This window comes from Narcine bancroftii, chromosome 5 (assembly GCF_036971445.1).
Source record: "Narcine bancroftii isolate sNarBan1 chromosome 5, sNarBan1.hap1, whole genome shotgun sequence".
Taxonomy (NCBI): Eukaryota; Metazoa; Chordata; class Chondrichthyes; order Torpediniformes; family Narcinidae; genus Narcine; species Narcine bancroftii.
The window spans coordinates 30,607,691-30,625,638 of NC_091473.1; the positions used below are offsets into that span (position 1 = coordinate 30,607,691).

At 39.0% G+C, this 17,948-nt stretch overlaps 1 protein-coding gene and 1 long non-coding RNA gene across 23 annotated transcripts in view; one reads left to right on the forward strand and one right to left on the reverse strand.

Moving 5' to 3' along the window:
• foxp1b (forkhead box P1b) overlaps positions 1 to 17,948 on the forward strand; it is a 577,308-nt gene that overhangs the window by 238,990 nt on the left and 320,370 nt on the right. Inside the window, exons 4-5 of one of the 22 annotated variants that reach the window (XM_069937049.1) lie at positions 3,420 to 3,506; positions 4,513 to 4,555. The exons of the other annotated variants lie outside the window; for them this stretch is intronic. The gene's annotated coding sequence lies outside the window, so the exon portion shown is untranslated. The remainder of the gene's footprint in view (positions 1 to 3,419; positions 3,507 to 4,512; positions 4,556 to 17,948) is intronic. 22 annotated transcript variants of the gene reach the window in all.
• LOC138763235 (uncharacterized) lies at positions 1,728 to 16,327 on the reverse strand. Its single transcript, XR_011357432.1, has 4 exons — positions 16,226 to 16,327; positions 10,921 to 10,994; positions 2,187 to 2,287; positions 1,728 to 1,892 (listed from the first exon to the last, which is right to left on the reverse strand). It is a non-coding gene; the product is annotated as an uncharacterized lncRNA (long non-coding RNA).

A 17,948-nucleotide genomic window follows, 5' to 3' on the forward strand; every position in this document is an offset into this window, starting at 1 on the left:
AGCTTGCATGTAGACTAGTGTAAATTCACTCATGTCAAAAATGTAAAACCTGATATTTAAACTTGAATGTAATGTTGCTGGGTTGATCTAATATCATTCAAGAATGCGAGAGAGTTTTGTCCATTGCATGCAATTGATGTAGGTGTAATTCAAAGAAATACACCTATATCCAAGTAAAGTCCTACTTATTTAGTCAAATGTTTGCAATTTGATGCCAGCACTTGCTAAAGTTTGTCAAATGAGAACAGCCAGATCCTTAATTTTCTTTTTTTAAAAAAGGCATGCACAAAGTCTTGTTGAAGGAAAGTTTATGAACTCACTTGAGTTTTGTTAAATCAAACTTGCTTTCAGAGTTAAACAGATGTCTTCTTCTTTCTTTGGCTTGGCTTCGCGGACGAAGATTTATGGAGGGGGTAAAAAAGTCCACGTCAGCTGCAGGCTCGTTTGTGGCTGACCAGTCCGATGCGGGACAGGCAGACACGATTGCAGCGGTTGCAAGGGAAAATTGGTTGGTTGGGGTTGGGTGTTGGGTTTTTCCTCCTTTGCCTTTTGTCAGTGAGGTGGGCTTTGCGGTCTTCTTCAAAGGAGGCTGCTGCCCGCCAAACTGTGAGGCGCCAAGATGCACGGTTTGAGGCGTTATCAGCCCACTGGCGGTGGTCAATGTGGCAGGCACCAAGAGATTTCTTTAGGCAGTCCTTGTACCTTTTCTTTGGTGCACCTCTGTCACGGTGGCCAGTGGAGAGTTCGCCATATAATACGATCTTGGGAAGGCGATGGTCCTCCATTCTGGAGACGTGACCCATCCAGCGCAGCTGGATCTTCAGCAGCGTGGACTCGATGCTGTCGACCTCTGCCATCTCGAGTACCTCGACGTTAGGGGTGTGAGCGCTCCAATGGATGTTGAGGATGGAGCGGAGACAACGCTGGTGGAAGCGTTCTAGGAGCCGTAGGTGGTGCCGGTAGAGGACCCATGATTCGGAGCCGAACAGGAGTGTGGGTATGACAACGGCTCTGTATACGCTTATCTTTGTGAGCTTATCTTCTCCATTAACAATGGCGTGAAGCAAGGCTGTGTTCTCGCACCAACCCTCTTTTCAATCTTCTTCAGCATGATGCTGAACCAAGCCATGAAAGACCCCAACAATGAAGACGCTGTTTACATCCGGTACCGCACGGATGGCAGTCTCTTCAATCTGAGGCGCCTGCAAGCTCACACCAAGACACAAGAGAAACTTGTCCGTGAACTACTCTTTGCAGATGATGCCGCTTTAGTTGCCCATTCAGAGCCAGCTCTTCAGCGCTTGACGTCCTGCTTTGCGGAAACTGCCAAAATGTTTGGCCTGGAAGTCAGCCTGAAGAAAACTGAGGTCCTCCATCAGCCAGCTCCCCACCATGACTACCAGCCCCCCCACATCTCCATCGGGCACACAAAACTCAAAACGGTCAACCAGTTTACCTATCTCGGCTGCACCATTTCATCAGATGCAAGGATCGACAATGAGATAGACAACAGACTCGCCAAGGCAAATAGCGCCTTTGGAAGACTACACAAAAGAGTCTGGAAAAACAACCAACTGAAAAACCTCACAAAGATAAACAGATGTAGTCAAGTCAAAAATGCCCCCATGGCACATCGGGAGAAACACAGTTTCAAGTAAAAGCATCTTATTTTTCTGTTTTGCCAACATGTTGAACTTGCAGTGAAGGGACATGGGAAACATGAGCAGTGATTGGTAAAATCAAAAGACATTTAATTGAAATTGGTTACATAATTTACAGTGATCTCTGCTAGCAATAAATATAGATGGCACTTTCCTTATTCTAATATCCATCTTCCAAAGCGTGAGCTGTGATATCCCAAATTTAGATGTCTTTAATCCAATAATTCATTGCTAAAACAGATAAACATTTTGCATAGCTTCGCATTAAGATTTTCATAATGATGAATAACAAAATATTTACTGTATAATGAGATACAAAATATATATAGAGATACTAGCTTAAAGAGATACAAAAGCTTTTAAAGCAATACACAATTCAAAGAAAAAATCCTTGTGCTCACACTTCCTTCACATCTTGTGGAATGACATATTACATCATAATCACTATGGTAACACTACAAACAATAATTCTCTTAAAGAGACAGGCACAAAATTAACTAAGAATCAAAAACACAAGGTTTTAACCTTTACAATGAACCAAGTCTGGGTGTTGAACTACTCCGTCATGAAGTTATCCAATTTGGATCCAGTGTTGACTTCAGAATGTGAAGAACCAAATCCAAAACCTGACAAATAAACATGATTTTCTTTGAGTTTAAATTCAGGACCTGGCATACTTAAAGTTAATTTGTCTTCAAAACCTGTAAGGGATCAGATAAACTCATCAAAGTAGTTTTAAGTTTAAATTTACAGTTGTTTGTTAAATGTGGATATTTTATTAAGTTATTGTATCTCAATATGGAGAATATAAAAGAATGTAGGCAAGAATCTTTTTTTAAATAAAAAGGAGCAGTTTCATCTGTTTGCAGGAATTGGTGAAGTATAGGTACTGCCCAACTTGCGACCTATGCAACTTGCGTCCATCCACACATATGACTGAATTTTTAAAAATATATAAGAAAAAATATAAAATTTGCATGGATTATGTTGTCTTTGACAAATTATAATACAGGGCATGTAAGAGCCAAAATGTGCATACTTATCTTGTTAGTCAGCATCCCAGGGTCCATAGGCTGGGCATGGTCATCTCGATTCTTGTGTGCATGCAAGAGTCTTCAGTTGGTGCATGTGCAGTGGATTCTCATATTGGAGTTCGGTTGGAGCATACACAAGAGTTAAGGGCGTGAATTCAATATCGTTAGGGTGTTTAACTCGCATGCGCAAAGGAACCGAGATTGCCATGCCCAGTCTATGGACCCCAGGACGCCGACTAATAAAGTAAATATGCAATTCCAACATGCGTCCATACCGATATACGACCAGTCATTCAGAAAGGGACACAGACATATGTTGGGTGTACCTGTATATCTATCTGCAGGACTTATTTCATTCCTGTTGGACATGAAAGCCATGTAACAATGGCAGTGTCAAGCAGTCTGCAGCAGGAGCTTGAAGACTCACTTTGTATATGTGTTCTGCATTACAAATAAACCATTATCTCCCTATATATACTGAGGTTCAATGCATTTATAAAGACATTACACTACTTATTTTATGATGTAACAGAAATGGTATTTGAAGGCTCTGAAGCCAACATGTTTAAAAGGCATTCCATTAGTATCACATGTCAACTTGTTAACAAAGTTGAAGCTAATTAGATATAAGAGTTAGAGGCTTGTGGCTATTAAAATTACAGTGGAATTTGCCGGGGTCTTCACTTGATTTCTTACATATTAATAAAGTGGATTTGTTTTACAGAGTATAATTTTAAAATCTATTGATGACACAAAAGTTGGAATTGTAATAAGTGGTGAGGAGGATGGTAACAAATTTCAAAACTGTAAGGTAAGTTACTGGAATGATGTTTTGTGGATGAAATTAAATGGAAAACTGGGGGTGATACATTTTTGTGGGAAGAATGAGGAGAGATAATAAACAATATTAAATAGTGCCATCTTAAAGATGTTTCAAGTTGAGAGAACCTTGAGGGTGAGCGTGGCAGGGCAGGTTAATGAAGCAAGTGGCATTTTTAAGACTTTTAGGTCATGAAGTCTAAAAGTCAGAACATTATGCAAAGTTTTTATTTATATATATATATTGTGTGTGTGTGTGTGTGTGTGTGTATTTATTTATTTATATATATATATATATATATATATATATATATAGTCCTCAGCTTGAAATGATACTTTAGAAAAGACAATGCCTTTGGGCAAAATGCAAGATCTTCAATAAAATTGTTTCAGGAATAAAAGATTGCAGTTATGTGGAGAGGCTGTCGAACACAGTAGGCTAAACTGAGGAGATGAGGTTCATTGAAGTATTTTAATTCATGAACAGTTTATTTTGAGGAAGTACAGAAAAGCATTTTCCATTAGCTGAAAGGTCAATGCCAAAAAGATACACATTCATCCTTAACAAAGGAAATGGAGGTAACAAGAGAAAAACCGTAAACAATGAATAGTTAGAAATTGAAAAGTGTATGCTGGTTATGGATTAAAGAGAGAAGGAACAAAGTATCACAGTGCAGGGTTAAGGAAGGTTGGCAGTACTAACTAGAATATTATTGCACCAATATTTTGTAGGAAGGGCTCGGCTAGCAATCTGAATTATTTCTCTGGACCATTCAGATGAAGATATAAAATTACTGTTTGGAATAATTCAGAGATAAGTAGGTGATTCAATTAATTTACATTATTTGAACTAATAGTTCATTTAGGTGCATTGAATCATTAAGTACATTTAAACATTTAATTCTTTGTATTTAATTGTTTTATTTTTTGAAGTAATATTTAAGGTATTTTTAGTGAAATTAATGTTTAATATTTTTCAATATTTCTTTCACTGTCAGGCATATTTCCAGTTCTTTGATGATGCAAAGGTTGGAAGCACAGGTTAGCCAGCTCTCAAACCATTTCTGGGGATGGAGCATGCATAGGTAATGGCAAGGCATTGGGCTTTACACCGCCTTGCTGTTCATCAGCTAACTTCAGAGCTTGCTATAACTGGTTGAGGGTGAGGGAAAGGTGAGTGTGATCAGCGCATCACTCACTGAGATGAGGTGCACCAAAACTCTATTTTATACACCTTTGAAAATATATTGCTCCACTTTTCAAATGGCAGAGTTTTAATAAACTGAATGACCTTCTTCCTTGCTGTCATATATGATGATTCTATGAATGAATCTTGCTGTGTGGTTCATTGTTATATTCTACTCAATCAGTACTAATTGTTGAAAATCATATATGATAGCCAGTTTTGGAAAGATCAAAAAGTGTGAGTACATAGCAATATTGAGTTGAATCTAATATTTTTAAAAAGTGTAGTTAAGAGTAAAATGAAGAATGAGGAGGAAAAAAAAAGAGAATTTTGCTACAGAATTTTATATGCTCTGGTATTCTTGGATTGTCATGTGTAATATCAAGTGTGCATGGATGTTGCATGAGTTATTGGTAGAAATCCAAGGTAAAAATTAGAGATCAGTCGTCTATGTAGAAGGGAAGTTTTCATGAAATTGATTTGCATTGCAAAATCTCAAATATCCTTGCAGGAACAACATAACATCCTTAGTTCCACATTGTATATTAGAAAAAAAAAATAATTATAGGACTGCCGTGGGAACCCAGTTGTGATTCTGTAACACCCCTGTGGTAAGTGAGATGTCCAGTTACTCCAATTAAGCAGAAAGTGCAGACAGTGTGGCAATCAAATCTGGATAAGGATATGCCTATTAGCAGGCTAGCCAAGGTCACCACTATCCCAGTGATTTGCTTCTAAATCTAATTTACATTTTAAGTTGAAAGAAATGGGTGGTGCGGTGCGTTAGCACACTTCACCTTTGGGACCTTGGTTCAAATCCAGTGAAGGCTGATTGAGTGGAAGTTTCCGTTATCTATTAGCTGGAAAGCCCCAAGTGAATTGACTTTGGACAGTTTCAGCCCAGTGAGTCTGCATCACAGAACTGTCCATAATTCAGCACTAATTGCATGCTCTCGTTTACACCACAGTCTGCTGCAAGTTTCAGTCAAGGTGCCCTTCTTATTTTTCTGGACAGTTCCACTGTGGGTTGTCTGTGCATACTTCTGCATGTCCATTCTCAAATCCTCCTTTTTTACTGCCCTATTGTCCTATGACATGAAACAAAAAATTAATAATCCTTCAAATTTTGCTTTTGTAAATTTTCTTTGCACATTAAAGAGAGGAAAAAAAGGGAATATTTGGGATCAATGGTTTATATTTGGACTTAAATCTAAAATTTTCGAATCTGTTGCTCCGCCCAAACAATATCTCACTTTAGAAAAAAATATTGAAGATACATACAATGTCTTTTTTTTTTGATACAAAGGACTTCAGGATATATGTAATGATTGCACGCTCCCAGTATAAACCATGCTAGAAATGCTGATAGTGAATTGGCATAGCAGTGTGGCATCAATAAATCTGACCAACCTTTCCTTCGACCATGGCTCCACAAGGTGATTAATTCATGAATTACCCTCTCTGAAATTGATCAGTTGGTGCCGACTAATTGGTCACAGGTTTTGTTGTTAGCAAGAGTACAGTGATTTTCCCTGATAGGTATAGCATTTCAACATGAAGAATGGGAAGGAGGAACAACTTCTTGCACGTACTGCCTCGTGTAAGCTTGAGGCCCTCAGAATTAGAATAGGGAACTTTTCACTAATTATTAAATTTTTTAAAATGTGAAAAATAGTTTACCTAGTTTTTAAAAACTAACAATAAGCTAAGTTGATTATGAATCACTCTAATTATATGAAATGTAAAACAAGGTCTGATAAAGATGAGAATTTTGGAGGCTTGCCACATCCACAGCTCGATGAAATTAGAGGAGAGCAACGTGCTCCCAATCAACCAACGGGTAACTCGACAACGTGGCTCAGCATCATCGATACCAAACCTGAGGTGCTCTGATGCATCAGGGAGGGGGAGGGTTAGCAGCATGTTTTGTCTCCAAAGGTATTTATATCTCCGTTTAGAAAGATTGTGCTTTAGATTTCAGTAATGGTCGAAGAGAGGAATCTATGCCATGACTCAGGCAAGTAAAGACATCTTAGATTTGGCAGTGAAATGTTTACTTCTCCATTACAAATTATTTCAAAATAACTACTGCTCTTGTGGCTGAATGGTGAAAAGGGAAGATGGACAATTAAATTGCATCTCTGTGTTGGCTGTGAAATTGAAAATAAAAATGAAGAGGTGAAGGATCATGTGTTCTGGAGGATATGTTCTGTTTTTAGCAGTCATGATTACGTGTCCAGCTGTCTTCCTGGTGCAGGGCTACAGAATTTGATGAAAGAAAGAGAGGATTATGATGGAACCAACGACATAATTAGTTTTATGAATATTTACAGAGGTTTGGTATGACACTAGAAACATTGGCAAATTTCTACAGATTTGTGGTGGAAAGTGTGCTTATAGGGTGCATCATGGTCTGGTATGGGGATACCAATACCCCTGAGCATAAAGCCCTCTATAAGGTAGTGGACGCAGCTCAGGACATCATAGGCAAAACCCTCCTACTATTGAAATCTACAGTGAAGGCTGCTGTCAGAGAGCTACAGCAATCATCAAGGATCCATGCCACCCAGCACACACTCTGTTCTCACTGTTGCCATCAGGAAGGAGGTATAGGTGCCACAAGACTTTCACCACCAGGTTCAGGAACAGCTGCTACCCCTTCACCATCAGAGTCCTCACAATAAACTGAATCAGGAACTCATTTAAGGACTCTTATTTGTGCATTTATTGAGCTTTTTAATTCTCTCTCAATTGCAGTCAGTTTGTTTACATTCATTATCTGTTTAGAGTTCTTTCTTTGTTTATATATGTACATTGTGTACAGTTTTTGCACGACCAATAAGTGGAAATCATGCCTCGCCTGCAAGAAAAAAAGAATCTCAAGGTTGTATGTGATGTCATTTATCTAATCTGACAATAAATTAGAAATTATTAGAATGAAGGATGAAATTTTGCTGAGCCATATAAAAACTATTGTGTAATTTTTAAAAAATAGATCTTAAAAAGTTACAATGTCCTTATCATTATCCATGGGCAAATTATCACAGATAAAAGAGAGATTTAAAACTCTAACTGAATGGATAGGTAATGGAATATCATTAATGAGGATAGAGGCAGCTGTTGTTGGGACAGATTCCACATACAACCACGTGAGACACCTAACCCCAAGATCAAATATTATGGGTGTTAGAAACATTGTGAGATTAGTTCACAAGATGTAGGAGCAGAACGAAGCCCATTGGCCCATCAAGTCTGCTCTGCCATTCTAATCAAGAGCTGATCCATCTTAGCCCCACTCCCTGACTTTCTTCCCATAACCCTTGATGCCTTGATTAATCACATTCTTATCAATCCCTTTCTTCAATATACCGAACAACTTCACTTCCATAGGCTCCTGTGGCAATAAGTTGCACACACTCAACCCTCTGACTAAAGAAATTTTTCTGTGCCTCTGTTTTATTCTGAAATTATGCTGTCTTGTCATAGAATCCCCTGCCATGGGAAACATCCTTACTGCATCTACTCTGTCCAGGTCTTTCAGCATTCAAAATGTCTCTATGAGGTCCATTCCTCATCCTTCTGTACTCCCAATCAGTACAGTCCAAGAGTTGACAATCATTCCTCATGTGCTAAGCCATTCATTCCTGGTATCATTCCTGTAAATCTTCTTTGAACCATCTCCAATGGCAGTATGTCAAATAAGGTGTCCAAAGCTGTACACAGTACATATACTGTACCCCTTATCCAAAATGCTTGGGGCCATCTGGTTTTTGTTTTTTTTGGGGGTTTTGGAACAATGAAACTAAGCAGCCGAATACCTGTATTAGCAGTTAAACAGCAGCAACAAATAACCACGGGCTTTTTGAGCACCAATATGATGCCACAAGTGGAAAATTCACATGAAATAATGTTTAGTACTTAACAAAAAAAAAGCTTGATCTCTGCTTATCAAAGAAGACCACCTCTCCACCACCACCACCACCAGTCCCTGACACCTCCCCTCTGCCGGTCCCCTCTCCTGCCCGGGAGCCTGAGTTCTCTGCTCTTGCCCAAGGCAACTTCTTCAATGTGGACAGCACCACTCCTGATGTTGAGAATGGAATTGCCGTCACCAACTCCAGTCGCAGCTGATGGTGAAGACTTGGACCCAGTTTCGTTTGGCATCCTCCCAGCCAGAAGCAAAGATTTTTATTTTTAACTGTTATTGTAATCAAACTGGCGCCAATCGAGCATCATACCCGCACATAGGCATGCCAGGTATTGAATATTTTTTCTACTTGTGACGTCATTCAGCGCTAAAATTCTTTTTGGTTTTTGGATCTTTTTGGTATTCACATCTTCAGATACTCGACCTGTACTTCTAGTGAGATCTCACTGGTGCTTTATGGAGTCTCAACATTACATCCCTGCACTTATGTGCTATCCCTCAAGAAATGAATGCCAACATTACATTTGTCTTCTTCACCACTGACTCAACTTGGAGGTCAACCTTTATGGTATCCTGCACAAGGATTCCCATGTCCCTATGCACCTCAGAATTTTGAAATTTCTCACCATCTAAATAATAGTCTGACCATCTATTTTTTTTTACAAAGTGCATGACTGTACACTTTCCAACATTTTATTTCATCTGCCACCTCTTTGCCAATTCTCCTAATCTATCCAAGTCTCTCTGCAGCCATTCAGTATTCTCAGCACCACCCACCCTACCATAAGTTGGGTAGGGAAGATTCAGATGTGGAATGTTTAAAAGTCTGAAGTGAAAAGTAATGACTTTAGAGTAAGGAGCGATTTGGGTAAAATCCAGATGATTGTGACACAACAGTACAATAGGACTTCAGTGAGTAAGACATGATTGGGAGAAGAGAGTAAACTTTCAAAATGAAAGCAACTGCATCTGAATGGACAAGGAATTTATATGATCATAAATGATTTAATTAGACAAATGGAAACGAATGATTTTGATTTCATAACCATTACTTATTTGTGTTTGCAAGATGACCAAGGCTGGGAACTGAATCTTGCAGGGTGCACAAATTTTGGAAAATGTATAGATAATGAAAATGGAGATGGAGGTAGCCTTTATAATGAAAGATGAGCCATGTCAGTGGGTAGAAAAGATCTTGGCTCGTAAAAACATGATCCAGAATCAGTGTGTGTAGGTTTAAAAACTAAAAGCAAATATTGTGGGAGTGGTTTATAAAGTATCTAATATATGTTAGGAAATTAGAGGATCATGTAGCAAGGATAATGCGATAATACTGGGTGTCTTTAATCTTCATGAAGAATGAGCAAACCACGCTGGCAAAAGTGGTTTGGAGCATGTTTGCGGAATGCATTCATGGCAGTTTTGTCAAACTATTTTTGGTTTTAAAAAAGAAACTATTTGGGAAATTAATTTTAGTTCCAGTAAAGTAGTGTTACTTAATAATGTTGAACTAAAGGAACATCTGGGGAAGTATAATAATGAAATGATACAATTTCACATTAAAATTTGGGGTGTCTTAGATTCAAGCACAATTAAGGAGTAATGAGTGGCAAGTTGGCTAAGGAAGCTTGAAAAATTAGATTAACAAAAGTGACTTCAGATAAATAATGGCAAACATTTAAAGAAATGATTCATAATTTGTATTGAATCAACATTCCCTTGAGGAAGAAAAGTTCCTCTGTAAAAGTGGACTATTCATAGCTAATGAGAGAAGAAAAGAGTTGTATTAGATTAAAGTAAGAGACATGCGATGTTGCCAGACAGAACAGGAAACCCAAGAATCATTTTAAAATACAGCAAAGGTTTGATAAAGAAGGAGAAACTAGAACCTGGTAGTAAACTAGCAAGAAATGAATAAATAAATTATAAGAGTATACAAGAAGGAAGTGATCAATAAGAAGTGATTAAAGCAAAACACTGGGACCCTTGAAGGCAGTGACAGTGGAAATTACAATAGAGGGCAAAGAAATGGAAGAGACATTTAAATTAATATTTTGTGTCTTCATGGTAGAATGCCAAATGATTATACTGGAGAAAATAAAGGGCTGATCAGGGCATATGCTTTACTTTGAGCATAGATCAAGGAATCAGTCCTTGTGAAGTAGTCAGCCATTTAAGAATGGAAAGATCTGTTGATGTGCATTTTCAAGACTGAGATTGAAAGGACTGAGACCATCATGTGAATTGAGGGAATAGGGAAGAGAAAGCGATATTGAAATGCATTCATCTTACTGAAGAGTGGAGCAGATCTGTTTCTGTTTGATATTCCATTCGGATCTCTTCTTCACTGAATCTTGGAGCTTTGGCTTTCAATAATGTGCACAATTTGCAAGCAAATAGAGAAAAATTTGAAGAATCACGACAAATATCAATGAAAGAAAACACTTCACAAAGTAACATCATTCATCTTTTTACTGGTGAAATGTAGGAGACCGAAAAGACTGTGGATGCTTAAATCTGCGGCAAAAAACAATCTGCTGTAGGAACTCAGTGACTTGAGCAGCATCAGTAGGAGAGTTGTGTTTTCAGGCAAAATCCTTCAAGACTGATTGTGGAGAGGGGAGGTTGTCAATAGAAGGAGTAGAGGGTGGGAGGAGTGAGATGGGGCCAGAGAATTGTTGAACCAGGAAGGGGTAAAGGATGACAGGCTTGTGCCATTCCTTACCCCTTGGGATATGGTGGAGATCAGGAAGGCTTCATGTTTGTGGTGACTGACTCCTGGTTCTCCTAGTCATTCTCATCAAATCAGTCCTGGTTCATCTTGGTGGATAAACCACGAGTCTCTTCACAGGCATTACTTATGGTAGACCATAGTGGCCATATGCTGAGGACATTCTGTGGTTCCTGTTAGTTGAGTCATAAGATGTTTGTGAGAGTTATTTAAGGGGTAACTTTTGCAAATTTTTTTGAGTTTTAACTTTTGTCGTCTTGTGGTACAGTAGTGCCACGCTGATGAAGAAAATAGAATGAATTAAATAGAGATCTGTTCAAAATGCTTTGCAGCTGCTGTCATGGGAAATCTAATGGATGCCAGTGACTCAACCTGAGTGTTGCTCTGAGGACTTGTGCTTGTCTCTCTGATGCGTCTATACTCCAAACCCTTGACTGGAGAGGACCCCATCGGAGTTGGTCCGATTACACTCCCACATGGCTGCTTATATCTTGGCAAAGACTTACATCTCTCCCCCCCCCCCCCCCCCCACCCCCCGCCCCCGCAAATCTTTAAAGTCACCCACAAGATTAATTTGGATTTAATTTGGGATGTGGGCAATCTTTTTAGACTCATCTACAGCTTCCAGTGTTGGCACATGTTAAGAATGTGGAGGTTTGAGAAAGGGTACACAAGAAATTTAACAGGATACTACCCAGATTAGAGGACTTTTGGAGGCTAAGAGAAGACCTGATAGAAATTTATAAAATTATGAGATGCATAGAAATGGGTAGATAGTCAGAATCTTATTTGCAAGATAAAAATGTTAAATTCATGAGTACTTGCATTTAATTTGAGAAGGGGGGAAATTTTTTTTGCACAAAGTGATAGGTGCCTGGAACAGGGTGTCAAACTAGTAGAGGGGGATGATGGTATAATTTAAGGCACTTCTGGAGAGTCAATGAAAATGCAAGGAATGGATCATAAATATATGAATCATAATTGCAGAAGAGATTTTGTGTAACTTAACATTATGTTGCTGCAGACATTGTGAGCTGAAGGGCCTGTACCTGTGCTGTATTTTCTATCGTCTGCATGCACATTGTTTGTGTGTGTGTTGGGTGTGTCAATATGAGCAAGAATGCACATGTGCTGTAAACATAAGGAAGGGTCAAAGGGTGTACTTCAGATTGACTTCACCATTTTTGCTTTACTGTAAAGGATTGCTCACTTAAATGTCAATGGGAAGGATTCTCTCTCAGAATTAGGAATCCAGATTCCTATTTCGAAAGGGGTGTGGAGACTGTTCATGCATAAATTCAAATCATGGGTGGACAGATCTCTGGGCTTTTTTTGTTAAGGGCTATACTTATCAAAAATGAATTGGATTTGAGGCTAAGGTCTTAACACCAGATGATGCAGGTGAAGAATTAAGTCATTTGGACCAATTTCCCTCAATTACCCTACACCCCCCAATACGTATCGAATGGTGGGAGGAAACTGGAACCCTTGGGGGAAAATCCACTCAGACATGGGGAGAATGTACAAACTCCTTACACACTGCGCAGGATTCAAACACCACTCCCGATCATGGCACTGTAACAACGTTATGCTAAGCGCTACACCAACAATGCCTCTTGAAATGAGTGCCAGCATTCCATTTGCCTTCTTTACTACTGACGTCCTATAAGTTAACCTTAAGGGAATCCTGCTCTAGGATTCCTAAGTAGAAGGTAAAGAGTGGGAATAAAGGGGACCTTTTCTAGTTGGCTGCTGGTGACGTTTTTAGCAAAGGTTGGTTCTGAATACACTACTTTTCACGTTATACGTAAATGAAAGAAGTAATAGTTTGTGGCCGTTTGCAGGTGGAGGGGTAGGAATTTGGAGGAAATAGGAAGTCTGCAGAAGGACTTGGACAGTTTGGGAGAATGACAAAGAAATGGTAGGTGGAATACAAGTGTAGACTCATTTTTAAAATGGGGAGAAAATTCAGAAAGCAGATGTCCAAAGGTACTTGGGAATCCTAGAGCAGGATTCCCTTAAGGTTAACTTATAGGATGTCTAGATCATCTATATCATTGATATAGATAACAAACAATGGTTCCAGCAAAGATCCAATGGCAGATTAACCAGGAGGCTGGGTAGGCTGAAACCTAGGGGCCCGGAAGGTAAGGGGGTTCAAGATACATTATGGTCTGATTAAACGGATTTTAAAAAAAGCAATGAGGTTCATTACTCAGCCTAATGGTTAATCTGCCACTGCACTAATCCCTGAGGCACACCACGAGTCACAGGCCTCCAGTCTGAGAAGCAATCTGCCAACACCTCTCTCTGGCAATTGGATCAACAAGTTTGCAGATGACACAAAGATTGGAGGTGTTGTTGTCAGTAGGGAAGGTTTTCAAAGTTTGTAGAGGGATCTGGGCCAGTTGGAAAAATGGGATGAAAAGTAGCAGATGGAATTAAATGCAGACAACTGTGAGATGTTGCATTTTGGAAGGTAAAATATACATGGTAAATGGTTGGGTACTGGGGAATGAGGTAGAGCAGAGGGATCTGGGAATACGGATACATAATTCCCTGAAATTGATGTCACAGGTAGATAGGGTTACAAAGAGAATTTTTGGCATATTAGCCTTCAAAAACAGAACTATTAAGTATTAGAGTTGGATGTTATGGTAAAGTTGTCTCAGACGTTAGTGAGACCAAATTTGGAGTATTGTGTGCAGTTTTGGTCTCCTAACTACAGGAAAGATATCAATAAGATTGAAAAAGTGCAGAGAGGATTTACAAGGATGTTACCTGGATTTCAGGAACTGAGTTACAGGGAAAGGTTAAACAGGTGAGGACTTCATTTCTGGATTGTAGAAGAACGAGGCAAGATTTGATAGAGGTAAATGATATTATGAGGGGTATGAACAGAATAAATGCAAGTAGGCTTTTTCCACTGAGGTTACATGAGATACAGACCAGAGGACATGGGTTAAGGTTGAAAGGGGAAACGTTTAGGGGTAACATAATGGGAACTTGTTCACACAGAGAGTGGTAGGAGTATGGAACGAGCTGCCAGGAAGATCAAGTGATGAATGTGGGCTCAATTTTAACACTGAAGAAAAATGTGGACAGATAGATATGTGGATGGGAGGGCTTTGGAATGGGTCAGTAAGACTAGGCAGATTAATAGTTTGGCACAGACTAGAGGGGCTGAAGGGCCTTTTTTATATGCTGTAATGTTCTATGGTTCTAAGAATTTATTACTTCAAAGTAGCAGTAGGTCATCTATCCAGCTCTGTCATCCATTGAGATTGTAAATGATTTTCTAGCTCATGCTGACTTTGGCCTACTTTATCATGTGTTTCCAAGTACAGTACCTCAAAACTTCATCCTCAATAATGGATTGTAATATTTTTCCAACCACTGAAGTCAGCCTATGTAGTTTATAATTTCCTCTCTTTTGCTTCTTGAGATTCTTAGAATGGAGTGACATTTGCAATTTTCCAGTCCTCTGGAACCATTTCTGACTGTTTTGATTCTTGAAAGATCATTACAAATGAATGCATTCACCACTTCTTTAGCTACCTCTTTCAAACCCTGTCATGCAGCCAGTCAAGGTAACTTTTCTACATTCTAACCTTTCAGCTTGCCAAGCACCTTCTCCTTAGTAATAGCGACTGCGTTCATTTCTGATTCGCTGCTCTTTTGAATTTCTGGCTTGTCACTGGGTGTCTTCCACAGTGAGGACTGACATATTCAGGTCTGCCATTGCTTTGTTCACCATTATCACTTCCTCCCAAGCATAATTTTCCAGTAGTCCAATGTCCACTCTTGCCTCGTCTATTTCTCCCCTGGAAAATCTTTTGACATTGTCTTTTCTATTATTGTCCAACATACCTTAACATTTAATCTTTGCTTCCCATATTGCTATTTTGGTTGCTATCTGTTGGGTTTTACAAGCCTCTCAATTCTCAAGCTTCCCAATTCTCAAGCTTCCCATTACTTTTGACAACATCGATGCCCTCTCTTTTGCCTTTATGCGACTTTTGACTTCCCTCGTCCTTCCTTTGGACGCATTGTCTGAATCCCTCCCAGAAATTCCCATCATTGCTGCTCTACCATCAAACCTGCTAGGGTCCCCCTTCAGATCAACTCTGGCCAGCTCCTCATTCATGCCCCTGTAGATGCCTTTTCTCAATTACTGATGCATCCCATTTGAGCTTCTCCCTCTCAAGTTGCAGGGTGAATTCTGTCATATGGTCTTCTAAGAATTCCTTTACCTTCAGCTCCCTATTCAAACCTGGTTCATTCCACAACACCAAATCCAGAATTGCCTTTTCCTTGGTGGGCTCGGATCAACTTTTTCTAATGCACATTGCATTTTGAGAATTGTAGGGAGGAAAAGTCATTCAGAACTCTGACAATTTGAATACCCAAACATGTTCATTGCAGCAAAAAATCGCCTTTGCACCACTGTGCCCAAGATCTGTAAATAAATGACTTTTGCAGTTTAAATTGGGGACAAGATCGAACAACTTTTGGATAATATTGAAAGTATTTTCCATGTTTATCGACAAATTAAGAGCAACTATTATTTGCAACGCTGTGCTTGAAAATGTTATCTTGTGCAACACCACTGAATTGCCTCCATTTTCCTCAAATCCACCCTCTGTTGCACTTCAGAATTGCTCAAGTGTTGTAACACTTTGAACTACATGTGCTCAGAAAGACCATTTTCCCACATGTTGACATTTGATGAAATTATTCAGTTTTGCCCGGAGCACATTGCTTCTCCTAGTGTGTTTATTTCAAGCCAGCTTAAATACACAGTTACATCATTTTCCTGTGTCAGACAACTAAAAAAAATCCTTTATAAAATAGAATAATTTTTACTGTGATCCTTCATCGTTTATGGCTGTGTCATCCATAATGGGGCTGCAGCAAGTACATATGAACTGAACAAAAGGAGGTTGTAAGATTTGATTTCAGTAGAAAAAGCCAACTGAACAAAATAGGGCAATATTTGTGTGGCTGTTTGTGATGGATGAGGCTAACCTGCTGAGACAATTGTCCTTTGTGAGTTAACAGAGCCTTGTATAAACAAGATGACCTTGTTTCTCATTGGGCAGATTTCATGATGGGGGCCACTGCCTCTGTACTTTAATATCCAAAAATCCCCACTTGTATAAATATCAGTAGATGAAGGAAGACTAACTAGTTACTTGTCTTAAGTTCTTTCCATTGTTTACTCAAGCCACAATGCATTGCCTCGACCTTGATTTGCTAAGTGCAGGCCCCTTTCTCCTCCTCAAACTGTTTACATTGTCTTGGCTGTATGTCACCTACAAAATCTGTTGATTATTTCTCCTGGTTAATGTTAAATTGGACTTACAAGATGATGTGTTTATTCATGAGCACAAATGCAGGCACCTTGTTTACAGTAGCTATGGCAGCAATCAGTTATTAAACAAATATACCCCTGTTTACGGGTGTGAGCAGCAGTTTATCCTGTATGGTTGGGCAAAACTTAATGCTGTTTTGATAAAGAAGAAGGGAACTTGTCCATGGAATGCAGCTCTAGCAGACTTGGGTTTGCTTTTCTTATCAGAAACTTCAATGAAGTGGGTAGCAGATTAGCAAGCTGTTTCATTCTCCACACTAGATTTCCTTGGAATGGAATGGTATCTATGCAGTTGTTTGCTCTCTCTTCCTACCCCACGCCCCCACCATTATCCGACAAAAGAGAAGGCAGAGCTGTAGAGAAAAGTATAGGTATGCTGTATGCATCCTAGATGGACAGAAAGTTCTTTGTCCAACAAATGTTTCCTTAACAGGCCTCTGTCAGGGAGGTGCAGTATTGTGCTGCAGGCTTGGGACGTGGTTGCAGGTGACTCTATGCTTAGTTTGTTCCTTGTGGTGTTTGGTAAACAAGTTTGAAACCTGCACAAGGACTGCCTGTGTTATTACTTTGAATGTTCTTGTTGTTTTATAATATTTGTTGTGCATTTAAACTTGACAAAGCCTGTTAATATTGATAACAGAAATGCTGGGACAGGTCAAAGATAAGGGAAATGACCTTGACAAATCATGTGTGTTTGTGAAGCAGGGCCTTTTCCCCTTTTAATTAATGCACTTTTGCTCTAGATGAGTATTCAAAGAAAATCACATATTTTTATCTTCAATAATGCTGAAACTCACATTATGCATTGGAAATGATAAAACATTTATCATTTTTACCAACAGGTAATATGCATAATTTATGCTGTTTTAGTGCTACCCTTTTTTGATATTCATGATGGATAACACTTTAGATTTTGTCTTGATATTGGAGAATGGTATTACACTACAGTAAAATTAATGAGAAGATAGATTTATGAGTTTCATTTGTTTGTCGATTCAAAAATTAATTGAGTGTTAATTTTAGCTGTTCCTCATCAGAATAGGAACTTAGCATTTGGATATTATTCCTGCATTCATTGTGGGCTACGTTTGGTTTACTGTGGGTCAGTAATTTTGCATACATTGAAATAGCCTTTTGGCTCATTCTCTTGATTACTTTTTAGCTGCTGTGCATTAGAAAATATACTCCTTCCCTTTTATAATTGTAAAAATTCAT